Consider the following 14562-nt stretch of genomic DNA (forward strand, 5'->3'; position numbering starts at 1 on the left):
CACCGAGTTCTGTGAAGATGAGCGCACTGTTACACTTTGGCTGTGAAGTGAGTTTCTGGGTCTGAGCAATGCTAAATGGAATATCATGGGGATGAATGAGGGATTCTGTGAGTCCATGGATGGTAGTTTTGGCATAATTCCACGCAGGGAAAGCAAATTTATATGTATAGTAAGAGCCTACTCCAGTGAGTACAAATTGTTGCCCCCTATATTATAAAAGTTATTCAATGTAATAAATTTACTACCAGGTGCCTGGTGAATTACCCTGGAAATGATGCCATATCAAAGACTCAGTGTAGGTCTGTGCTGCTGTCAAATTAAATATTCAGAATTGACTGTAGTCAGACTGGCCTTTGGGATTCAAAGTTCATGTTGCTTAGCCCGTGCATTGCTTCTATTCTGCTATGTTCACCTTGTTTATAAACCCACTGGGTGATGATGGGGGTTACAGGGAAGTAAGAATGACCCATACTCACAGAACAAGACATTCTGTCCACATCATTATCAAAATCCTCCTCTGATGCAGGTACCCCTTGGTAGGCATTCATATAGAACAGACACATCTTTATGAAATTTACCCAATGAGAGAGGTTTATCCACAAAATTTTTTCTATTTTTTTTTGTTTTTGCCATGAATTATGTAATCATGTTCCTTGCATGTCATTGACCATGTAGCCAATTCATGGGCCACAGCCGTGCTGCCGGAGTGGGTATCACAGGATCTCAAACTGGTCTTAAGCAATCCTTGCCTCAACCTCTTAAGTAGCTGAGACTATAGGTGCACCCCACAACGCCTAGCTAATTTTGTTTTATTTTTAGTAGAGATTAGATTTTGCTGTGTTTTCCAGGCTGGTCTCACACTCCCCATGTCAAGCAATTCTCCCAGCTTTGCCTGCAAACTGTTTTGACTAGAGGCATAAACTACCACACTCACCACCTATTATTCGATATTTTAAACAATACTATGTAGTGAAACCTATTACGAAGTTATCTAGGGAAAGAAAGCTCACTATCACACTGTAAAATTGTATAGATATGATGCGTGCATGTATGTGTATACATGCTTGCTTGTGTGCGTAGGTGCGTGTTTTCTGAGAAATGGTAAGTTATTGCTACCAGGCTAGGAGAGCATTCACGTTCTTCTGATGATATCAAATATTGAAACTCCAGGATTCATAGAACAAGATTCCTAACTGGTTCACGAGAGGGTGAACGATTGAATAATGGGTATTTTGGAAGAAACAACTGGCCTAGGGACAAGAATAAGTGTGCAAATCATCTCTATGAAACGCTTTCTTCGGAGCACGCATTTCATGCACTTCATTCTACAGTGACAGATATTGTTACTCTGAGTTTGTGAGAGATTGAACCTAGGGTCTACTGTGAAACTCTGTAGACTGGACTTCTGTCTGAGGCAGCCCCTGCCTCTACCCGCAACCTGCGCCACACTCCAATGGAGCATTCTTCTCAATGGATAAAGGGAAATTCCGGATGATCCGATGGGCAGAGAGTGCGACTGTTTTTCTCAGGAGCTCTGGTTGAATAGTTTTGGGGACTTTCTGGGAGAATGCTCTGCACCCAGAAACGTTGTCCAAGGGGAATCATGAGAAAATGGGCGACCCCGTGTGCCTCCGTCCCCTCCCACTTCCTCGCCAACCCCTCCATCAGGGATCCCACGTAGTCCAGGATAACAAGTGTTTTGGTTGTCTTTGGGCGACACCTAGCGGCGACCATTATTGAAAATGTAAGCCGTACAGAACAGAAAAAGCTCTCGTCGCCTGCGCACGGCTCACTCACTGCAACGTTGAATTCTGGGCTTAAGCAATCCTCCTGCCTCAGCTTCCTGAGTAGCTGAGAATATAGGCATGTGCCACAATGCTGGGCAATATTTTTAAGTAGTGGTAATCTGTCTCGATATGTTGTCCAGGTTAGTCTCAAACTCCTGGTCTCTATCCATCCTCCACCCTTTTGTCTCCAAAAGTCCTGGGATTACAGGCATGAGCCACTCTTCTCACTCCTATAATTTGATGTTTTAAACAATACCATGTAATGAAATGCATCACGAAGACATTTTGCAAAATAAAGCTCACTATCACGATGTAAATTTGCATACTTTTCATGTGCTCACGTGAGCGCATGTGCGTGCCTGTCTGAATGTTTTCTGAGAACTGATAATCTTTTCCACAGGGACACTGGTTGAAGAGCTGTGGGGACTGTCTGGGACGGTGTCCCGTGCCTGGAAACGTAATCCAAGAGAGATAAGAACACAGGCGATCCCATGTGCCTCCATCTCCTTCTCCTTCCTCGACAACCCCTCAACCAGGGACCCCACTCATTCCAGGCTGGCATGTCGTTTGGTTGTCTTTTGGCGTCACCTAGCGGTCACTGTTATTGAAAATGGAAGCATCACACCAAAACTGGCCGCCTGTGCACAGCCAGGGAAAACTGATTTCCCTTGGGCCCCACCCTGACCTCTGAGGCACTCCTTCCCTCCCTCCCCCAATGTCTTTTTACATAGGAGACCTCCAACCTGGCTGGGCCTGATTGTTTATTTATTTAATTATTCATTTATTTATTTAGAGAGAGAGACAGTTTCGCTCTAGTAGCCCAGGTTGAAGTGCCATGGCGCCATCTCGGCTCACTGCAACCTCTCCCTCCCAGGTTCAAGTGATTCTCCTACCTCAGCCTTCCCAGTAGCTGGTATTACAGGCGCCCGCCACTACGCTCAGCTAATTTTTGTATCTTTAGTAAGGACGTCGTTTCTCCATGTTGGCCAGACTGGTCTCGAAGTCCTGACCTCAGGTGATCCACGCACCTCAGCCTCCTAAAGTGCTGGGATTACAGGCGTGAGCCAGGGCGCCTGGCCTATCATTTGCTTTACTTTCTTCCTTTTTTTTTTTTTTTTAAATCAGCATGAAGACTTCTACCTGGGTTTTAAAAATTGTGTGAAAGAAAAATAAATCTTGGGGCTTCCACATCACTAAAGTAAAGGGAAAAGTCAAGTTGGCAAGTTTAGGGCCACCCTGCCATTCTATTCAAAGTCACTCCTCTGCTCTTTTCTTTTTTTTTTTTTTTTTTCTGTTTTGAGATGGAGTCTCGCTCAGACGTTCAGGCTGGAGCCCAATGGAGCGATCTCGGCTCACTACAACATCCGCCTCCTTGTCTCAAGCGATAAATGCATATTTGGTTGCCTCCTTTGGAGAGGTTAATTAGAAACTCCAAAGAATGTAACCATTTGTCTCTTAACTACCTGTGACCAGGAAGTCCCCTCCTCGCTTTGAGTTCTCCCAGCTTTGCTAAGTTGTCCCGCCTTTGCAGACCGAACCAATGTTCATCTTGCATACGTTGATTGATGTCTCATGTCTTCCTAGAATGTATAAAACGATAATGTTCTCTGATTACCTTAGGCACATGTCCTCAGAACTTCCTGAGGCTGTGTCACGGGTGTGCGTCCTGAACCTTGGTTAAACAAACTTTCTAAATTAACTGAGACCTGTCTGAAGTTTTCAGGGTTCAGAACGGAAAGTGCATTGTAGCTCCACCCTAGGACTCATTATTAACAAAAACTATCCTAAATCTCTGCAGATACAGTGAAAGCAGTTGTATGTAAACTGTATGAAACTAAATGGCACTTACTACAAGTAAAGGAATAAATGCTGAGAAAAAAGTCATGAACCGCTCACTTTTCAAAGAAGCAATAATACTATGAATTCTGTGTAATTTCCAGAGTCAGCTTGTTTCATAAGCTGTCCCCACCAAACTTGGAAACATTCCAGAGTGAGCTATTGTGCCTCCAGCCTTTGCCCCTCCTCCTTTTTTCCCCTGAACCCTCCCCTCAACCCTTGCCTGCAATCACATTCTCTGATTCTGCAAAAGCAAAAGGGAGCCCTAGAGAGAGTTATCTTTTCTTTTTTTTTTCTCTCTCTCTTTTTTGAGATGGAGTCTCGCTTAGATAGCCCAATGGAGCGATCTCGGCTCACTGCAACATCCGCCTCCTGGTTTCAAGCGATTAACCTGCCTCAGCCTACCGAGTAGCTGGGATTACAGGCACCCACTATTATGCCCAGGTAATTTTTGTATTTTCATAGAGACAGGGTTTAACCATGTTGGCCACGCTGGAGTCGAACTCCTGACATCAGGTGATCCATCGGCCTCAGCCTCTCAATGTGCCGGGATTACAGGCATGAGCCTCTGCGGCCAGCGAGTTCTCTTTTCTTTCTGAAGGGCAAGGCAAAGTGGAATGGATTCACCTAAAAGCGGACTGCATGCCCGGGAAAGCATCATGGTTAGACCCATGTGAGACAGGTTAGTTTTACTGCGTGTGTTCCACATGTGTTGTTGTCCATGTGTTGCTACCATAGTAATCCTGCTCAGCATGAGAGGAACAAAAGTTTCAGACATTTGGTGTATGTGCTTGGCTGGGGAGCCAAAGGTGAGCAGCCACCATCTGTGGGATTATGACTGAATGCCTCTAAGTCAGAATCCCGCCCAGAAGAGAGGATGCAGCAGCGCCGGCAAGCCTCGGTTGGCCTCAGATAGCTCTTCCCCCGCCTTTCCCACCGGCCGGACGCTCCGCCCCGCTGCGCGCCGAGACCTGGCTCCGGTGCAGGGAGCCCCTCGTCCTAAAAAACGGGGTGCAGCTAGAAAGGCCTTTGCTCCCTGGCCCATCACATAACACGTTTATGGGGAATCTGATACTAAACTATTCGTAAACGCCCTGCTTCCGGGTCAGGGTTTCCTATGGAACATGGCAGCTCCCTCACTGCAACCTATTGAAAGTCAGCCCTCCACCCAAGTGTCTCTAAACCAGTGTGCGGGAAACCCGGCTTTGTGGCGTGTCCTGTGTAATTCAGCCCTGGCCGTCTACCTTCCTTCTTCCCTCCTTTTGCCCGCGGGGACTAAGGTCCCGGGCCTGCTCATGCCCACCAGCCCCCGAGCCCCGGGACAGGCAGTGGCTGTCTTTCGCGAGAGTTCATTGGAGCCCGCCGTGCATTTGGGAGGCGTCGGCCCCACCAGCGGGGTTCCCAAGATACAGCGCCGGGAGTTGCCGAGGTAGGGTTGGCGCCCCTGCTCGATGTTCCACCTCTCTGATTGAGCTTCTTTCCCCCACCCCACTGGGAATCCTCCACGATTTGGGAACGGATTCTTTGAGCTTGGTGTGAATGGCTGAGGCGCGGGTGTCAGAGGTTGTGCCCCTGCAGTCCCTGTCCGAGTAGTGTTCGCGCGTGCCCGTGGGCGGCTGTTGGGGTCAAAGTCCCTCTCCCTGCCCCAGGTGCGCTGGGATGAGAGTAGCCAGTCACCACCCTTGTGTCTTCACTGGTCTCCGCTGCCCGGGTCAGCTAGCGGACTGCGCGAGAATGGCTGGCAGGTCTGCCGAGTTAGATGGCCTCAAAGCTGGGCCGGTTCTGTGTGATAAGGTTCCAACTGGTTCTGACCGCTTCCGTCCGCGAGCACCACATTTGGCCTTTAGGGTGGACCCGATCGATTAGATGCTGGCATTTGGCTTCTCGATCAGCCCGCAAGTCGACCGCCTGTGGGAAGCAAGCAACATCCAGTTGACACGGCCGTCAGCTTCTCTGCCTGGAAGATCAGGGACCGGGGCCTAAGGCCCCAATCCTCAGGTCTCGGGTCGCCGTGTCCACCTGATGTCGGCGGCAAGCGTTGGACTTGACCGTCAACTTGGGATTTCTAAAGTAGACCATATAACTTTGGTCAGCAGCAGTACCGCCCGCATTCACTAGGTGTCGCTTATTCCTTGCGTTGTTTCTTCCTCTCCAATTGTTTCCACAGTACTTTCAGTTGCTCTTCGTTTTGTTTTTCTTTTACTTTTCTTGCTCCTCTTTCTACACACTGAAGTTGCTGTGGTTTTATATTTACCTTTTATTTATTTATATTTTTTGAGGCAGGTTAGAGTGTAAGAATGCAATCTCGGCTCACTGCCGCCTAGACTTTCCAGGGCTCCCTCAGGTGATCTTCCTATCTCAGCCTTCCAAGTGGCTGAGACTACAGGATCACTTAATTCTGTGATGTTGAAGCTGAAGTGAGCCGTGTTCATGCCATTGCCCTCCAGTGTAAGTGTTTCAGAAAGTAACAGAAACAGGTTAAAGAAAAAAATTTATTTGAAATTAACTACAATTAATTGTGATGTATATGACCTTTTATATTTTTTCACTCCCACGAGTTTATTATTATTGTTGTTTGTTATTATTTCTTTGTATTATTGTCATTATTGTTATTGTTTTCATTATTTATCTAGTTATTTAGAGATGGAACCTTGCTCTATCACCCAGACTGCAGTGCAGTGGTGCGATTTTGGGTCACTGTAGCTTCAAATTCCTGGGTTCAAATTCGCAATATAGCGAAACACCCTGTATACTAAAATCTGTCAGTGACACCTTCAGGACCGTTGGTTGTGGCGGCTGCAATTTCGGAGGCTGAGGCGGGCAGTTCGCTAGAGCTAGGGAGTTCAGGACAGCCTGGGCAACAGACTGCAGAGCATTTGCTTGACCAAGGCCCATTGCAGCCTCCACCTCCCGAGCCCAAGCGATGCTCTCACCTCAGGCTCCAAAGGATCTGGGGGTACAGGTGCCTGCCATCACGATGCCCGGATTTTTTTCTTGTCTTTTCTTTTTCAGTAGAGACGGGGTCTCACTGTGTTGTCAGGGCTGGTCTCAAACTCCTGGGCTCCAGCAATTCTTCCACCTCCGCCTCCCAAAATGCTGGGATTATAGGTGTGAACCACGATGCCCTGCCTTCTTTTTATTTCCTTCATTTTTTTCTCTTTTTTTCTTTCTCTTTCTTTTATTTTTGTTCTCTCTCTTTTTCTTCCCCCCTTTTTTCTCTCATTTGTCATTCTTTTTTTTTTCTGTTTCTATGTTTTCCGGTTTTCTTTTACATCTCTGTCTGTCTATATTTTTTTCTTGGTCTTCCTTATTCTCTCTCTCTTCTTCATTTCTTTCCATCCCACTGTCTGTCTGTCTTTGTGTGGATACTGGAACAGTCTCCTTATTCTGTATCTCCCTGTGTATCCTAAGCCTCTGTGACTTTCACTTTGGTGTTTTTCCTATTTGTCGCATAAAATGCATTCACTGTTCTTGTATTACGGTGCTCTGTGAACGTTCGAAGGGCGGGGAAAAAGTGGACCACGAATTTGATTGGTTTCATGACAGACATGGGAGACAAATGAACATACGATGATTACTTTGCTAAGTGCCCTGTTTATTCTTCCAACTGGACTCATAAAATTACGGACGCAGTTGGTGGGTTGAGAGAGCTCTGTGTAGTCATGACTCCGCAATTATACCTGACAAGAGCGGTGATGATGAACGGGAGGTATGGAAACCTGCCCTTCTTTGGTGTTAGTTGAGCACAGTGAGAAGAGATTCAGAATGGCCTGTATCTCAACCTGATGGTACTGTTTTTCGGCTCTGACCTTTAGGAACGCGTGAAGCCTTCCCGTGCATTCCCGCCACTTCCTTGCAGTTTTCTTTTGATACTTTTCGATTAACTAACGTATTTATTAATTTATTTGAGATGGAGTCTTGTTCTGTTCGTCAGGCCATGGCGCGGTATCGGGTCACAGCAACTTCCGCCTCCCAGGTTCCAGCGATTCTCTTGTCTTAGCCTATCGAGTAGCTGGGATAACAGGTGCGTCCCACCATAACTAGCTAACTTTTGCCTTTTTAGTAAAGACAGGGTGTCACCACGTTGCCCAGGCCGCTCTTGAACTGCAATTTCCAGGAATCCTGTGGCCACGGCCTCCCAAAGTGCTGGGAGGCCCCAGGTCATCAGACTCGAGAAAGAATGTTGGTTGATATAGAAAGGCGTGACACACTGCGCCCTACCCAAATTGCTATTTTTAAAAATAAACCAGTAGGCTGGGTGCAGTGCGTCATTCCTGTCATCACAGCAGTTTTCTAGGTGGGGGTGGGAGGATTACGAGGTCAGGAGTTAAAGACCAGCCTGGCCAACATAGTCAAACCCTATCTCTACGAAGAATAGAAAAATTAGCCAGGTGTGGTGGCACGCACGTCAAGTCCCAGCTACTCGATATGCTGAGGAAGGAGAATCTGTTGAACCTCCCGGGAGGTGGAGGTTGCAGTCAGCCCAGATCATGCCACTGGACTCCAGCTTGGGTGACAGAGTCAGACTCCATCTAAAAAAAAAGTAATTAAAAATAAATGAGTTTCCAAGAAAAAAATAGAAACCTACAGTGACACAAACATACACCTCTCACCTTTTGAGTCAGCAATGACAGTACGAATTTGTAAACTCAGTTCATTTCTTGACTGGGGACCATGGATATTTGGGATGCTTCCTCTTGGAACATAATTCTTTCTGACACCATACCCAGCTAACATTTGCCTTTTTAGTAGAGTCAAAATTTTATTTTGTTACCCAGACTGCTCTTGAACGCATGACCTCCAGGTATCTGCCCGTCCAAACTTCCCAAAGTGCTGTGATGAAAGGAGTGAGCCACACGGATTTCAGCCCTCACAATGGTGCACGCTGCCACTTTTCAAAGCTCTACCCTGGGCATTGTTGGTATTTGCCCAAGATAGAAACTCTTTCTAAAAAGAAACAATTTGCTCACATAGTATTTCCACAAACAATGCCTTGGCCCGTGTTTGTTTTAGTGTTTTGTTTTGTTTGTATTGTTTACTTATCTTTATTCAGGTGAAGTAGATTTTACCAATTTTAGGAAAACGTGTATTTTCCCCAAAACATGTTAGCTGGTGTTTTCTTCTGTCATTAAGTAGCGATTTTCTGAATCTCTCAAGGTACAATGAGAGCCGATTGATATAAACTATACTTCTTAAAATCTTCTTTTCTTTTCTTTTTTTTTTTTTTTCAGGTGGAGTTTCGCTCTTATTGCCTAGGCTGGATTGCAGTGGCACGACGTCAGCTCATCGCAACATCCGTCGCCTGGGTTCAAGGGATTTTCAATTCTTCAGCCTTTCGAGTAGATGAAACCACAGGCACACATCGCACGCCTGGCTATTTTTTTTTTAATAGACACTGGGTATCTCCATATTCGTCAGGCTAGTCTAGAACTCCAAACCTGAGGCGAACCACCCACCTCGACCACCCAAAATGCTGAGATTAAAGGCGTGAGCCCCGCGTCCGGCCGTAACATCTTATCCTCTAGAAATCCAGAGAGGGTAGGTCTGGAGTCCTTGAGACCAGCCTTCCTTGGATGAAGTCAAAAGCTATAGCTGAGGATTAGGGGGTGCGGTTGGGCTTGAAAGTCGGTCCCTTATTTTTGCTACCTAGGCCACGATATCCCTCGACCCCCGTAGCTTGCTCACCCTTTGAGATCCCCCTTCTTGACCGCCTTGGAGGATGACCTCTAACTTTAATTTTTGTTTTTCTTCCTTTGTTGGGTTTCAGGAGAGGGTGAAGGAAACAGGGTGTGTGTGGGGAGGGGGTGTGGTGGGGATGGAGGGGAGCGTCCTAAGGTTCGATTTAGTGTCATGCCTCTTTCATCACCACCACCGAAGATGAAAGCAACAATCAGCTGAATACTGCGTGCCCTCACCCACAAGTGGGAACTAAATAATGAGACTGCGTGGGAAGAACTATGGGGATGAGAGACGCAGGAGCCTACTTGAGGGAGGAGGTTTGCAAGGAGAGACAGCTTCAGGAAAAAGCAAAGCAAACAAAACACAAAAACTGTCGGGTTTTTGTGAGTACCCGGGTGACGTAGTTTCCGGCGCTGAGTATCCGGGAGATGAAATCACCTGCACACTGAACCCCCAAGTCAGAAGTTCACCTATGTAAAAATCTTGCACATGTATGCTTCAACAACAAATAAAAGTGAGGGGAGAAAGAGAGAGAGAGAAAGAGAGAGAGAGAAGTAACACGAAACATCACCTCCTTGACCTGAGTCAGGGGGTTTCGGGTCTTTTGGGGGAAGGTTCTGAAACAATGTAGTATTTTGGTCTGTACTTTTTTGTGTCTTCGCATTTCTTCTTTTTTTATGACAGAGTCTCACTCAGCCACCCAGGCTGGAATGCAGTGGTGCCCTCTCGGATCACTGCAACAACCATCTCTCCAGTTGAAGCGATCTCCAGTCTCAGCCTCCTGAGTGACTGGGATTACAGGCGCCCGCCATAAGGCCCCGCTAATTTTCGTACCTTAGTAGAGACGGGGTATCGCGATGTTTCTGACTCTGGACTTGAAAATAAAACGAAAATAAAACTGACATGAAAGAAAATACTTAAAAAGTGAGTTTCCGGGAAAAAAGAAAAAAAAAAAAAAAGAGAACCCCCCCCCCCCACAGTGACGTACACAGACCCCTCTCGCCTTTCGAGGCACCAGACACGTTAGGAACGACGCGTACTTTCTTTTTTTAACGGAATTTTATTTTATGAGCGGGATTTGTTTTTCGAGACGGAGGTTCGGAGTCCCGCCCTCCCTCCGTCCCGGTCCCTGGTTGCCCAGACGACCTCAGGAGACAGACCCTGGCTGGGCCAGATGGTCCTTCTCCTTGGTCGGTGGTTTCCTTGTGTTTCTTCGTGTCTTTAACCCGCGTGGACTCTTCTGCTCGGGTTTTACAGATGGCGGCTCCCCTTTAGGCCTTGTCGTTGGTGGGGACTTTCCTGATTCTCCCCAGATGTAGTGAAAGCAGGTAGATTTGCCTCGCTTTGCCTCGCCTTGCCTTGCCTTGCCTTTTCTTTCTTTCTTTCTTTCTTTTTTTTTTTTTTTTTTTTTTTTAGACAGAGTTTCACGCTTGTTGCCCGGGCCAGAGGGCCATGGCGCGCTCTCGGCTCACCGCAACCTCCGCCTCCTAGGTTCAAGCGATTCTCCTGCCTCAGCCTCCCTAGTAGGTGGGATTAGAGGCGTGTGCCACCGTGCCCGGCTGATTTTGTATTTTTTGTAGAGACGGGGTTTCCCCACGTTGGTCAGGCTGGTCTCCATCTCCCAACCTCAGGTGATCCGCCTGCCTTGGCCTCCCAAAGTGCTGGGATGACAGGCGTGAGGCACCGTGCCCGGCCTCTCTCTCTCTCTCTCTCTCCCTGTCTGTCTGTCTGTCTGTCTCTCTTTCTTTCTTTCTTTGTTTCTTTCTTTCTTTCTTCCTTCTTTCCTTTCTTTCTTCCTTCTTTCTTTCTTCCTTCCTTCCTTTCTTCCTTCTTTCTTTCTTTCTCTTTCTTCTTTTGCTCTTTTTTCTTTTCCTTTCTCTCTCTTTCTTTCTCGCTCTTTCTCTCTCTCTCTCTCTTTCTGTTTCTCTCTCTCTCTTTCTGTTTCTCTCTCTCTCTCTCTCTCTCTCTCTCTCTCTTTCTCTTCCGTCTCTTTGAGACAGAGTTTCACTCTTAAGTGTCCCAGGCTGGAGTGCGATGGCGCGATCTTGGCTCACCGCACCCTCCACCTCCCGGGTTCAAGCGATTCTCCTGCCTCGGCCTCCTGAGTAGCTGGGATGACAGGGATGCACCTCCACGCCCGGCCGATTTTCGTATCTTTAGTAGAGACGGGGTTTCACCACGTTGTCCGGGCTGGTCTCTGACTGCCGACCTCAGGTGATGCGCCCGCCTCGGCCTCTCGAAGTGCTGGGATGACAGGCGTGAGCCACCGCGCCCTGCCTGTGGACTCGGTTCGTCGTATGTTTTATTTGTTTCGTTTCTATGTACTCACTTTTATTTAGAAATATAAGTGTTTTCATACGTTTGTATATAACTATAGATGTTTACGTGGACGTACGGAGAAGTACGTTTATACGCGACAGATGTATTTATTGTATAGAAGTACGCTTATGCAAAGCACGTGTGTAGAGATACGCTTCTATAAATTTATGAAATATAAATATACGTTGCTACGTGAAGAAACGATGGTAGATGAATACGTCTATGCTTATGTGTGAAGAGTGTTGTATTTGTATTTATAGATAAACGGGCATATTTATCCCTGTTTTCTTTCTTTCTCTCCTTGACGTGATTCTTCCTTCCTTTCTCTCCTTGATGTGTTTCTTCCTTCCTTTCTTCCTCTCTCTCCTCCTTTACGTGTTTCTTCCTCTCTTCCTTTCCTTCTCTCTCTCTTTCTGTTCTTTTTTCTTTCGTGTCTTATTTCTCTTTCGTTCCCTGTCTTTCCTTCATTTTTCTTTCCTCTCTGTTTCTTTTCCCCTCTTTCCTTCGTTTCTTTCCTCCTTCTTTCTCTCCTTTTCGTGTTTCTTTCCTCTCCACCTGTCTTTGAAAAAATGGAACGTTTAAGAAGTTTTCTTTCCGTATCTCTGTTTTTTAGATGGTCTCTCTTTTCTCCACTTTCTTCCTCCCACCCTCCCTCCCTCCCTCCCTGCTCCCTTCCCTCCCTCCTTCCCTTTCACCATCTGTCTCTTTTCTCCATTCTCTCCCTCCCTCCGTCTTTCTCTCCCTCTGTCTGTCTCTGTGTGGATTCTGGAAGAGCCTAGGCGTTCTGCCTCTCCCTGTGTCCGCAGCGACCCGCGACCGAGTCCTTCCTTGTGGGTTCTTTCTCCCTCCCTCCCTCCCTCCCTCCCTCCCTCCCTCCCTTCCTCCGAGATGCATCTCCAAACACCCAGACGCCGTGGGTTGTCTTCTGACTCTGTCGCGGTCGATGCGGGGACACGTTTTGGGGAGGCGTTTCTGTGGGGTTGGGGGAGAGGGGCTGCGTTTTCGGCCTCGGGAAGGGCTTCTCGACTCACGGTTTCGCTTTGGCGGTCCACGGGCCGCCCTGCCAGCCGTCCGGATCGGTCTCGCTGACGTTCGCGACGGTCGTCGGGCTCCATCTGGCGGCCGCTGTTAGATCGTGCTCTTGGCTTCCGGAGCTGCGGTGGCAGCTGCCGAGGGAGGGGACCGTCCCCGCTGTGAGCCAGGCAGAGCTCCGGAAAGCCCGCGGTCGTCAGCCCGGCTGGCCCGGTGGCGCCAGGGCTGTGGCGCGTCGCTTGTGAGTCAGAGCTCTGGCGTGCAGGTTTATGTGGGGGAGAGGCTGTCGCTGCGCTTCTGGGCCCGAGCCGGGCCGTGGGGCCGCCCGGGCCGGTCGACCAGCGCGCCGCAGCTCCCGAGGCCCGAGCCGCGACCCGCGGGGACCCACCGCGAGTGGCGCGGGAGGCCGGGGACGCCCTTCCCGGCTCGGTCGCGGGCCCGCGCGCATCCTGGCCGTCTGAGGCGGCGGCCGAATGTGTTTCCGGGTCCCCGTGGGGAGCCGGGGACCGTCCTGCCCCCGTCCCCCGGGTGCCGGGGAGCGGTCCCCGGGCCGGGCCGCGGTCCCTCCGCCGTGATCCTTTCTGGCGAGTCCCCATGCGGAGTCGGAGAGCACTCCCCGAGCCCTCGTGCGGCCCGGGAGGTCACACCTGGCCGGCCTTCGGTCCCTCGTGTGTCCCGATCGCACGGGGGGCCGGCCGAAACTGCTTCCGGGCCTCGCTCTGGAGGCACGGGCGGCCAGGAGGGCCTCCCTGGCCCGGCACCGCTCCCGCGTGTGTCCTGGGGTCGACCAGGGGGCCCCGGGTGCTCCGTGTCTGGCTGCGATGGTGGCGATTTTGGGGACAGATGTCCATGTCGTGGGTGTCCTGGGCCGGCGGCGTGGTCGGCGATCGGGCCTCCTGCCCCCGGGGGAGATATATCTTTCGCTCCGAGTCGGCATTTTGGGCCACCGGGTTATTGCTGACACGCTCTCCTCTGGCGATCTGTGTCGCTGGAGAGGTTGGGCCTCTGGATGCGTGCGGGGCTCTGGCCCACCGCTGACCCGGCTAGCCGGCCCTGCTCCCGCTCGAGCCGCCTGCTGCTGGGGCCCGCGGGCCTGCTGCTCTCTCGCGCGTCCGAGCGTCCCGACTCCCGGTGCCGGCCCGGGTCCGGGTCTCTGACCCACCCGGGGGCGGCGGGGAAGGCGGCGAGGGCTACCCTGCCCCCGTGCGCTCTCCACCGCGGGCACCTGGGGCGGCCGTGACAACCCCACCCCCGTCGGCCCCGTGCCGTGCGTGTCAGGCGTCCTCGTCTCCGCTGGGTTGTCCGCCGCCCCTTCCCCGGAGCGGGGGACGGCCGGGGCCGATCGGCTCGCTCGCCGGCCGGCTGGCCGACCCCCCGCTCCCGGGGGCTCTTTCGTGATCGATGTGGTGACGTCACGCTCTCCCGGGCCGGATCCGAGGCGCGACGGGCGAGGGGCGGACATTCGTGGCGAATGGGACCGTTCTTCTCGCCCCGCCCGCGGGGGCCCCTTGCCTCTCCTCCGTCCGCCTGCCGGTGGTGCGTTGGGAAGGCGTGGGGTGCGGAACCCGGCCTGACCTGGCTGTCCCGTCCCCGCTCTCCGCTTCGCGGGGTGGGTCGGCGGGGTCCTCTGACGCGGCGGGCACCCCTCGCTCTCGCCTCCCGCGGTCGTCGACTTGCGGGCGGGCCCCCTCCGCGGCGGTGGGGGTGCCGTCCCGCCGGCCCGTCGTGCTGCCCTCTCGGGGGTTTCGCGCGAGCGTTGGCTCCACCCGGGCCTTTGCGGTGCTCCTGGAGCGCTCCGGGTTGTCACTCAGGTGCCCGAGGCCGAGCGGTGGTGTGTCCCTCCCACCCCCGGCGTCCCCTCCTCCGGTGTCCGCGCGTGGGTCCCGAGGGGAGCCCGTCGGCGTGGGGT

Source organism: Pongo pygmaeus, chromosome 19 (assembly GCF_028885625.2).
Source record: "Pongo pygmaeus isolate AG05252 chromosome 19, NHGRI_mPonPyg2-v2.0_pri, whole genome shotgun sequence".
In the NCBI taxonomy this organism is placed as follows: domain Eukaryota; kingdom Metazoa; phylum Chordata; class Mammalia; order Primates; family Hominidae; genus Pongo; species Pongo pygmaeus.